At 36.7% G+C, this 12,248-nt stretch overlaps 1 protein-coding gene across 1 annotated transcript in view; it reads right to left on the bottom strand.

Moving 5' to 3' along the window:
* Positions 1 to 12,248, bottom strand: part of LOC108719617 (short transient receptor potential channel 3) — a 103,147-nt gene that overhangs the window by 76,913 nt on the left and 13,986 nt on the right. The window lies entirely within an intron of this gene.

The following is a 12,248-nucleotide window of genomic DNA, read 5'->3' as shown; positions in this document are numbered from 1 at the left end:
ACCTTGAAAATAGCATGAAGTATGCCAAGTATTACAGTAAGTAAAAATAGCAATGGTTGTGGTTTCATGATAAAGAGTGGGAAGTATTTTAGATAAGCAAACTTTAAAAAGGATGCAAGAAATGTAACCAAAAAACTCTTGGCAGGGTCAAATTGCCATTAAAATCAATGCAGAGCCACCAAATAACAGTATTACTGTGGCGCCAAAATGATTTTTTAACAAGTTGCTTTACCACCTTACCAGTGCCAGTTAATATGCTGAAATTATGCCTATCACTTCTGATGCCTGGGCTTTTAAAACTACCTCTGGGGCAGAGCAAATTGATCACAGGTTTAAAAGAGGTTTGTAGTTGTAGCACTACCTTAACAAATTATGCACAAGTAAAGGTTATGCAAAAAAAAGCCCATGTCCTCCTTCTCTTGTATGTAGAGTTGCCAAATGCATGCAACACTGCACACAAAGTGAAGTGCACTCCTTTGTGCTCAGTTATGTTTGCAAAAAGGAATGGATTGATTTCCCCAAGGTGCAGACTGAAAAGTGGACACCCAGGAGTTGGGCAGGTTCGGGCTGACATCCACACATGTTTTGCAGGTTGAGGGCAGTTCGGGCTAAACGTATCCTTCCACCCACCACTTACGATGCCCGGCTTCTGCCTCTAGAGCCTGTATTTATAGGTGAGCACCTGTTCTGCCAATCCCCTTCGTAAGTGATGGATAGTTGGGCTCAGGTCTATAAATACAAGTGACTTGCTGGGTTGGGTTGAGAATGGGTTGGGAGAGGGCTTTCAATCAGTGGTCAAGACCATCAACTATATATATATATGCAATACAGTGCTTACTCTTAGTGACCACAGTCACCACGACGAGTCACAATTGTTTGCCGGGAATGTCCATAAATGTGCCATTTACTATTGTCAGAGTTTTTCCTATTTCTGTTTTTCTGTAAACATATGTTTTTTTTTTTAAATTTCATCGGTACACATCGGTATGATTGCTAACGTATGCATGATATACTATCTCTTCCATATAGGGTCAGACTGCTGTCTCTGATGCTTCTGTATATAAACTAAATGGTAGGACTTTTTAATAGGTCACTGTTGGCCGGGATATTATGTTAGAAGACCAATCTTTTCATTAAAGTAATAGTCCATAATATCCTGCAGCAGCTCTGATACATACAGTAGCCTGCCTTCAAAGGAGACAGCCTGACATATTGACAGGTTCCACCAGGCAGCTTGGCAGTAGGCCATTACGTTTGGATAGTCTTCACTTATATTACATTGATGAATGACTTTAGTAACGTGGACTGCTTCCAAAATTATGAATCACTCTATGTTAGGATGAACCTTTCAGATTTAGAATTAGGTGCTGATAATAACAGAGGATTTTATAGAAGAATATAATAGGAATTTACAATACTATTTGTGTCCAGACTTAACCTTTTCACAGCACAACTGAAACGTCAGACATTTTTGTGAGAAAGCCTGTTTGGCATGTGTCCCATACTATGGTGACCCCGCATAGTGAATGGACATCATCACATGTTGTAACAATGCTAACTTGTCAATGCTGTCTTAATGCCATTTGCCCTGTTTATACCCTTGATCTTTTCCTTAGCTAGTCTCTGTTTTAGGACCTTGTTAAAGCTTGTTATCTTCATGTGCCTAGCACATGTACCACATCTTTCACCTGCATACATAAACTTGAACCTGGTCTGTTCCAAACTCAGCCTAGATATCCATAGAAGTTTCATGGTATGTGTTATGATTATCTTGAGCTTCTGTCTGTGGGTCTATTTTCTGCAATTCAGAGGACAGTCTCATGCTCCAGGATTTGGGAAGATGGATATTAGCCAATACAATCTCCTTTCACAGGTGGCCTTGTATTTGTTCTCATATTGGGGCTCATTTATTAACGCAGCGCAGCGCTAAAAAGAGCGCAGTGGCCAGACATTTGCCCAGCGCATGCGAGTATTTAATAATGTAGCGCACGATACCTTAACAGTGCGATTTGTGCGCTAATGTAGACACAAGACAGGTGCGACGTGTGAAACTGCGTATCAGCTGTCGCAGTGCTTATAATAAATTGTGCGCACAGGAAGATACCGCAAAGGTAAGGATTAGTTGTGCTCATGTATGAATGCGCTGCTTTAATTAGTTGCGTCACATATTGCGCATATTGCGTTCACTTAGACGCATCTGCATTTGTTTCTGTGCTAATATTTGTTTGGTTGCAAAGGTGTTTAGCCTACCTGATACCCTTAAAGGAACCTTGGTCAATATAAACATGTTGGGTGGAAGGCGTGGTTAATATGCACTTTACAAGGGTTGTTCATCTTGAATATACTAGCGCAGCTGGGCAGGAATGCGCATTTTGAAGAGCGTTACTATTACGCCACGAAGAGGCAGGCGTAAAAATTGTGGTGCTGTTGCCCGGGTGCAGTTTTGCACATATACAGACGCAAATCTGCGACGGCCGCAGTGCAAGCGCATTGTAGCCACGCCCACAGCCACGCCCCTAACAACCACGGCATCGTTTGCGACATAAATGCCCAATCTTTTGCGCAATGCGCATAAACAAAACCATCGCAAAAGCTCTGTGTTATGCGCAATATCACGCAAATATATTAGCGATCACGCTTGTGATGGCGCAGACAACCTTTTGCGTCCACTTATGCGCTGCGCTGCTTTAATAAATGAGCCCCATTGTGTCTCCATAGTTAGATGAGCTGTCCGACCAGTTGATAATGTTTTTTGGTGAGAATACAACACAATATATTAGTATATGTTTTTATCTATATTAAGTGCCATTGGCATGACTTAGAAGATGGTTCCATGAAAACACTAAGGGGCAGATTTATCAAGGGTCGAATTTGAAATTCAGTTTACCAGCCTGAGTAAATTGGCGATGATTCTTTGCCATTGTAAAAAGAGAATTGTGGTCTCTTGTAAAGAAATTATCAAGTTCTTCAAATGAAAGAACACATTTTTTTGTGCACATATATATTATAGCGTATATCCACTAATCTACTCACCCACTAATCTCATCTTTCATAGACAGCAAAACTGCATTCCCATCAATTAGATAGATCATATTTCCTTTTCATAACCTTGTCAGTCTCTACCAACTTTTTTGTAAAATTAGTATACTTCCCCAAAATTATAGTTCCTCTACATGCCAGTTCTTATTACTTTGATATATACAGTATTTGTAATCATGTAATTTCATAATGAATCAAGCCTTTTTTGTAGATATGTTCAGTGACAATAAAGGAGCTCCAACAAAGGAATAGTTAAAACACACTCAAGAAGCAAAAGGCTAGTATTTATTACCTGCAAAACAAATCTGGCAGGCACAAACTGGAACCCTTTAGTAAAGTGTGGATTGAAAAAAACGTTTATTCGATACAATATCACAAAAAATTTAAAGCACTACATGTTCCATGCCCTGTGTTTATGTGTGTAAAATCAACACAAACAGCCACATGTGAGTGCTTCACATAGAGAGTAGATAATTAACACAAGTCATTGTGTAATATAATGTGGTGCACACGGGGAGGGTTATTTACTAAAATCCGAATTTTTCTGATTTTTCAATTAAAAAAAGTCTGACCAAACTAGAAGCATGGGTTGCCCTTATTTATCAATAAAAAAAAACGGATAGTGAAAAACTGCGACTTATTGCCGCACGCAAAACCCACATTTTTTGGAGTTTGACACTCGAAAACCACAAAAAAAAACTGCCAAAACTCCGAACATTTCAGGAGGGTAAAAACATCTTCAAATGATTAAGGGGACACCTATCATTGATTCAGTAGCCACCATGGAGTATGCTACACTGAGTAAATACTTCTAGCCTCCTGTGTTATTGTGAGTAGCAGAAGCCACACAGTCAGAAAGAGTAGCATCATAAACACTACAATTGTTCATTCCCAGGGATTGTCTATTCCCCAGAAGGGAAATCAATCTCAGTTCCCATTTGATTTATTTAGTTGTTGTATTATCTCGTGTGAAACCCAATGTGACTTTTGGGAAAACCATCACATGAAAAAAAAACACAGCCCTATGAGATAATTCAGTATTTATTACTGCTTATACTACTGTAATGCTCCTTTTCCACCAAACATGTCTGAGATAATTCCACCCTCAGGGACACTGAATCTCTGATGATGAATATAATACCCTTCAGTATAACTTCTGGCCATGCAACATGTCAACATCAATCAAAATGTATAAATATCAGAACTACGACTACTGCTATATGCAAAGTAGTACCAGGGTATTCCAGGCCAGAAAGCTCCGTGCCCATGACAGTGAGGCAAGACCCCATAACAGCCAAGCAACAGCTCTGAAGGATTCATTCTAAAATACAAGTTAGTATGTATTTTTATACACATAAACTGATGGTGACAAATATTTTAAAAGGAGACATGGTTACAACATCTGTTGTGGGGAGATTATTATAAGGCATTCTAATAGATTTCCTTTGGGGTTACTTAATAAATAATCTATTGATTACAGAGAGTCAACACAGATTTATGAAGGATTATTAAATACAAACCTATCTGATTAGGTCACACTGATCGTTTCAGGGGGATTTAGTCGCCTCGTTTTTGCTGTGACCAATCTCCCGGAACACCTTCACTCAGGCGATTAAATCTCCCCGAAACGTTCAGTGTGACCTTACCGTAAAAGCACCTTCAAAAGCATTGGAACTTCACATGGTTAACCCTCCTGTGGGTTCTTTTGAAGGAAAACTATTGGATTAAGTCTTAAATTAGAGTTACCCGAAATAGCTTTCCTGTGCTTTATTTCACAATGCAATGTTCCAGTAGTAGGATCATATTCATACTAGGGAACATGTCTCCCTTGTACACTGCAATTTTCTCTCTTAACGGTAGCTTTGAGATTCATTTTGCATTTTCTATATTTAATTTAAGATAATTACCTAATCACATTATTTACAATCTGCCAGCCCTTAACCCTTTTCTTTCAAACATATATTCAGAATTGTCAGCAAGGGAGTTAATAGTCTGCCTTCAACATAGAGGGGCACATTTACCTAGGGTCGAATATCGAGGGTTAATTAACCCTCGATATTCGACCGTCTAAGTAAAATCCTTCGACTTCGAATATCGAAGTCGAAGTATTTTGCGCTATTCCTACGATCGAACGATTGAATCGAACGATTATTCCTTCGATCAGAAAATTGTTAGGAAGCCTATGGGGACCTTCCCCATAGGCTAACATTGGCCTCGGTAGGTTTTACGTGGCGAACTAGGGGGTCGAAGAATTTTATAAAGAGACAGTACTTCGACTATCGAATGGTCGAATAGTCGAACGATTTTTAGTTCGAAACGTTCGATTTGAAGTCGAAGGTCGTAGTCGAAGGTCGAAGTAGCCCATTCGATGCTCGAAGTAGCCATATTCGACCATTCGAAATTCGAACTATTTTCCCTCTATTCCTTCACTCGAACTAAGTAAATGGGCCCCAGAATGTATGTTTCTAGTTAAAAAAGGAAATATACATAAGCATACAAAAGACTTGTAAATTGCTGAAGGTGCTTTTCTGATATTCATTTTTTTAAATGTCATGATATTTCCAGTCATTGTTGAGTTTTGCCGTTTTCCATCACTTTATCAACTTTGCAAAGGACATAAATATTCCGTTGCAGTAGGCAGAGAAATTGCACTTAGGATTCATCATGGATCAGTGTAAAGCCATGCACCTAGATAGCAGTATCTACAGTATATATACATATACACCATTGCATTTCCATATTGACTTGCTACTATTTTAGTTTTAGCAGCTTTTAAATACACAATTTCCCCAGAAGAATGCTTTATGCTAGGGTAGTCAATAAAAAAGGAATCATCTATCTTCAGATATATAAAATTGATTAAAAGGAGGGGATCCGACTTCTGTCAGTATTTGAATTTTTATGTAGGAGAAAAGAAAGTATCCCTGTCTTTTTGATCAGAAAAAACACACAAGAAAATATATGTTATCACTATATAATTTGATTTCAGTTAAACCATTTAATCCCATGATTCTATATATATTGGTTCCCCCCTTGTTAAGTAGTCCCACAAAGTGCTAGTGCTTGACCTTAATTAAATAACATTAAATAGAATAAAAAAAGGCCTTGAAAAAGCAATTTGCGAAACGCGCGTCGGCTTGCTATTTCTCAACGGTTTATACCATTTTAAAACCTTGGGGGTTCTCTTAAGAAAAAAACGTTTTATAGTGATCTGGGCGCTTCTCTTAGCCCAGATTAAGGAGATTCCTTATCTTTATTCTTGTTCAACTGTTTTCACTATAAGTGCTCTGGAATTTGTGTGTTTTTTTTTTAGAAAAGATAGCTCTTCATTCAGTTAGTTAAAATAGAATTGAGACCACAGTTCCAGAAGCACTGACTTCTCTCTCTTTGTGGGGTCCCACAGTTCCCACAGTTAGTTAAACAATCAACTAGAAAACACGGGACTTCTCCACCCACCTACCAATTTCCTTTTCCTACCTTTTCTTGGAATCAGAGATATTAATAATTGCACTTTAGTTGATTTACAAGTGAATTGATCACAATTGGCACTTTATCACCCTTATTGGTGTTTTAGTTGATTTTTAGTAATTTAACAATCAATTAATGTTAAATGAATTGTTTATGAGTTAGAAATTACAAAGCATACACAATATTTAAAAGAAAAAATAATTGAGTCCTAGTTTTATTCTATTTAATAATGTTATTTAATTAAGGTCAAGCACTAGCACTTTGTGGGACTACTAAACAAGGGGGGAACCAATATATATAGAATCACAAGATTAAATGGTTTAAAGTGGACCTGTCACCCAGACACAAAAATCTGTATAATAAAAGTCCTTTTCAAATTAAACATGAAATCCAATTTCTATTTTTTATCAAAGCATTCATAGCTGTTGTAAACTCATTTTAAAATCTCAGCTGTCAATCAAATATTGTCTGCCACTCCTCTATGCCCGTGGCATAGAGGCGGGGCAGACAATTACTTTCACTTTCCATTCAGCACTTCTTACATGTCACTGCTCTCCCCACATTACCCCAATTATCTTAACCATTTAATTGTGTAGCCAGGACATGGGGATGGACATCAGGTCCCCCGTTCTGGTGCACAAACAAGATTCTGAGATGATACAAGGCTTGTCTTAATAACAGTGTCCACAAAATGGCTCCTGCCTGCTTGCTATAATTTTGAAATCCCAGACTGAAGTAAGCAAGATTCAAATAATTTATATAGTGTAATTAAAATTCATTTTGCTTGACTAATGTGATAAAATAGGATTTTGAATCATTTTTTTGGGTGACGGGTCCCCTTTAACTGAAATCAAATTATATAGTTATAACATATATTTTCTTGTGCGTTTTTTCTGATCAAAAAGACGGGGATACTTTCTTTCTTTTCTCCTATATAAAAATGGGTAGTTATTTGTGTTATAATACACAATTCTTCAAATACACTTTTCACTAATAGAAGCCACAACATTTTTTTTTTGCCATCTTTTCTTGATTTCATGTGGATGTGTGGGTGTTCCGTCACATGCCAGCTCAGTGCAGCCAAATGCCAGCTTGTTTGCCTTGAGCTGAGCTACATTGTTAAAGTCAGTTTGCACCTATAAGAGCTGCAATTTTCTTCCTCCAATTAAGCAGGTACAAAATAGAAAGTACACAATCTGAAACTTAAACAGTAAAACAAAAACATATTTTAGCTTGGATAAAGCCTCTATCACCTCATGACTTCTGCAGGGCAGGACCTCATTATTTTTAAAACTTTTCTTTCAACACTTTTCAAATAAAACAAAAATTAACATATCAAATACATCATAATGTCTGGCTGAAATATAAATCTTGTTAAGAACATTTTGTTAAAACACAAAGTACATTATAAACCCAACAAGGACAGATTCATGATGCTCTGATATTTTTATCCTGTGCAAATAATGGTTTCCGCTTGGTAAAAGAATATCAGGCATTTGACATTTAACAATTTACTTTTAATTCATTCCAGAGCAGAAAAAATTGGGATTAACTCTTCAGAGAGGTGACATGTATCTTTTTTAATAAATGTGTCAGTCTGGAGTTCTCCGGGATTATCCAATTTAATATATGATAGATCTACCCCTTACTTTATGTAATTACATATCTCTCCTGTTAAACTGGTCAATTTAAATACATTGGTACATATGCTTTTGCACAAGATGTATATAAATAACTTATTCTCACAAATTCCTAAATCTATAGCCAATATTGTCTAAAGTCTACAAGCACCAAATTAGCATTCAGACCATAGGAGTATAAAGTCTCAAGACTGAAAATCCAGTAAGTTTCACTAAATGTATCCCAGCCACTATCCTTGAGCTAAATAGTATTTGCCACACGCCTAAACATAATGATCATGGATTTATTTTTAATGAGTCAAATGCAAAGTGTTTGAGGACAGTATTTTTGACCTCAAGCTTTTAGTTATACAGGTATGGACCTATTATCCAGAATACTCAGGACCTGGGGTTTTCCAGATAAAGGTTCTTTCCAAAATCTGAATCTCTATATTTGAATTCTGCTACAAAATTATTTAAACATTCATTAAACCCAAATAGGACTGTTTCGCCTCCAATAATTATAATATTATAAAATTATATCTTAGTCTGGATCAAGTACAAGCTAAAGTTTTAGCATTACAGAAAAAACAAAATATGTTTATAATTTTTGAATTATTTATTAATAATGAAGACTGTGGGAGATGACCTCCCGGTAATTCAGAGCTTTCTTGATAACAGCTTTCCAGATAACAGATCAAATACTCGTTTATACTGTAGCAGTTGCATGGGCAAATCAAAATTCCTATGAGAAGATCTACAGTAATAAAACACATTTATTAACTATCTACTAACATGTCCCACAGTGAGCACTAAGGCTTATACTCTTGACATTTGATCCACTCATTACTAAAGATAATAAAAGATGACAGAATAAACAAAGGATTGTTCTCAATCAATATACATGTATGGGACCTGTTATCCAGAATGCTTCGCACCTGGGGTTTTCTGGATAATGGATCTTTCCGTAATTTGGATCTTCATACCTTAAGTCTACTAGAAAATTCTATAAATATTAAATTAACCCAGTAGACTGTTTTTGTTTCCAATAAGGAATAAGTATATCTTAGTTTGGATCAAGTACAATGTACTGTTTTATTATTATAGAGAAAAAGGAAATAATATTTAAAAATTTGCATTATTTGGATAAAACGGAATCTATGGGAGACAAATTTCCATTAATTCTGAACTTTCTGAATAATGGGTTTCCGGATAACAGATCCCATACCTGTATGGAAATTCCTACTTTCCATTTGATTTTATTAACTAAAATGTATTCTCTTTTTTCCCTGAATATAACTTTTGGTTATCCTTTTTATATGCCCTTCTTGCCAGTAGGTACCCAACTAGTTTTTCAACTGTGTGTGTTACTTATTACCACCTCTCTTTATTGGGAATTCAGAAACACTTTCTATGCCAATAGGCACCAACATCCGTCACTGTATATCTTAGTCATCTTTACTGACCTATGGAAATAAAAAAAGTTTATAGTAAAGAGATACTGAAAGCTGAGGTTTCACATAGGAGCACTTACTGGGACCAAGACTTGTAGTTATCACAGGGAAGGGTAGAAACCTTAAGATCAATTAGTCACATTACAAAAGTCAACTTATCTGTCCAATTGTCCAACAGACCGCAGCACACTGACACGTTGTTTCTTGTGAACTTATCTGTCCAAAACTTCCTCCAGCTGTACAGATATCCATATTGATGTCATAATAGAAATGACCCACTCTCTCAGTCAACATACCAAACAAATATGATCCACATGGAAGTGAGAAACCTGTGACATTTCTCATTTTCAGAATTTGTAATGTGTGCTAGACATATCATGACAAGGCTTTCAGTTCAGATTATCTGTCCACACAGGCTGTCAGCAGTTTGATGAAAAGTCTAATCTCACTGGCCATATTGGTGCACCACTATTGGAATCAATGTCCCATACTCTTTATATGTTGTTATGGAATCATTGCGTAATAGAATCAGAGTAAATAATATAACATTGAAATTCCTATGTTTTGATTGACAGATAGGTCTAGAACATCCTTTGGGGGGTTGCAACATTAACCTAGGTGATTACTCTGATGGAAATCCTGTTTCTCTACGTGCACTCTACTAGTCTGTTATTTTGCTACCATTTTTTTGTTTATTTAAGTTATTCTGCTAAGAAAGGAAGCCCCCTAAAAGACGTATTAGACCTACCTGTAAATCGAAATCTGACCCAGATCTCAGCATGAAGAGAGCATTAGAGTGACAGGTTGTGGAGAGTGAGATACTGAAGAATATCTTGATTATTTCTTAAACAAAACAGATTTTTTCATTGGTTGTTTTTAGAAAGTGTCTTATTTCAGTGAGATGAAGCTTTTAAATTTTAATTTTTGCGACAGATCCCCTTTAAGTTGCATCTTTGGAAACCTGTCTAACCATTCTCACATTTGTGTCACATTTATTTAACTTTTCCTGTTCTTTGTGTAAGAGATCATTAGGAGAGAAAAACTGCACGTTAAAATCCTTTTTACCATTTGTTTGGTTCTATTCCATATTTAGAGTGAAAGCAAACGGGCTAAGTGTTCTCAACACACTGATGGGCCTGTTAAAATGTGTTGTTCTTTTTATTTTGAAAGAGACAGAAACTGAAAGAAAGGTTTGTTGTGTTGAGATACTGTATAAAATGCTTAGCTTGCTTTTTCCAATTGCTCTGAAATTGTGGATGCTAGAGAAAAGACGCCAGTCGAGTGAAATGAAACCTTCGGCGAATGTCAGCACAAATAAATTGGATACACAGCTATGAATGTTATCATATCCACTCTGAAGATGACATAGTTAGCTAGACTTGAAAGGGTTTGTTGTTCTATCAATAGAAAATGAACAAAATGACAGGGACTTTATAACAAAATCTTTTATTTTAACCATATTTATTTTTCTAAAGGAGAATGTGGTCTTTCTAAATTGTTAATAGTAAAAATTACATTTTTATATATAATAGTTGCTTTGCATTTCTCTGTATAGGCTAGGATTGTTCCTGCTACTACTTTGCTTGTTCTTTACCGTGCCCAGACACCTTTTCGATAGCTATTAGTGATTTGCGGGTCAGGTTTTTCCTGATCCACATCCGCCCTCCCTCCACCCGCGACTACCTGAGTCCGACTTCCGGCTTCCCTTTATTGACCCGGGCTGCCCGGCCAATGACGTCACAAAATTGGCGAGGCGAGCAGGCGCGTGCCTATGAAGCCAGAAGCTGGCAGTTGAAGGCGCGCCATACCCGCGGGTATCGGGCCGGCCCACACATAACTAATAGCTATTTACCCAGTGTCATCAGCCTACATCCCACTAACTCTTGGTCACACCCAACCTGATTTTTTTTTTTCCAAACCTGGTCAGAATCTGATCAAACATCCTGTGGCCGCAAAAAAAACAGTGCTCATACAATGTATCCACACATGGAAAGCATGTAACTATTTGAAACCAAATGCAGTGTAAATATTATGTGCAGGCACCATGTTTTGGAATCTCTATTGGAATCTGAATGGGTAATAGGATAGGAAGGTAATATGGTAATATGGATTGGGGTGAAAATCATGAAACCCTCAAAGGCAGATGTGTTTGTGGTTGCAGATTTCAGTTTTCAGAATGCTGAAGAAATGTTCCTCAACAAATGAAAAACAGAAAACACGACTGGAAATAAAGCAAGAAAGTAAATAGATGACAGCCTCTTATGCAAATATCATCTCTGGGATATCTCTTTAGTATGAAACAGAATACTGCTAAAGAAGCTAATGGACTTTACTCTAATACAAAAGATAATACAAAAGATGATGTAATACAAACAGCAATAATAAAATCATTATCAAGTCCGTCTGGTGATTAAATCAACACAATATTCTTTTCCCATAATGGAAACAGAACAATCCCAATGCTGCATACACTTGGGGGCAGATTTATCAAGGATCAAAGTGAATTCGAGGGAATTTTCGAAGTAAAAAAATTCGAAATTTGAAGTAATTTTTTGGATACTTCGACCATCGAATAGGATACTACAACTTCGAAGTAAAATAGTTTGAATATTTGACCATTTGATAATCGAAGTGCTGTCGCTTTAAAAAAACTTTGACTTCAATACTT

Source organism: Xenopus laevis, chromosome 1L (assembly GCF_017654675.1).
Source record: "Xenopus laevis strain J_2021 chromosome 1L, Xenopus_laevis_v10.1, whole genome shotgun sequence".
Taxonomy (NCBI): domain Eukaryota; kingdom Metazoa; phylum Chordata; class Amphibia; order Anura; family Pipidae; genus Xenopus; species Xenopus laevis.
This window is presented reverse-complemented; position numbering and strand designations above follow the sequence as displayed.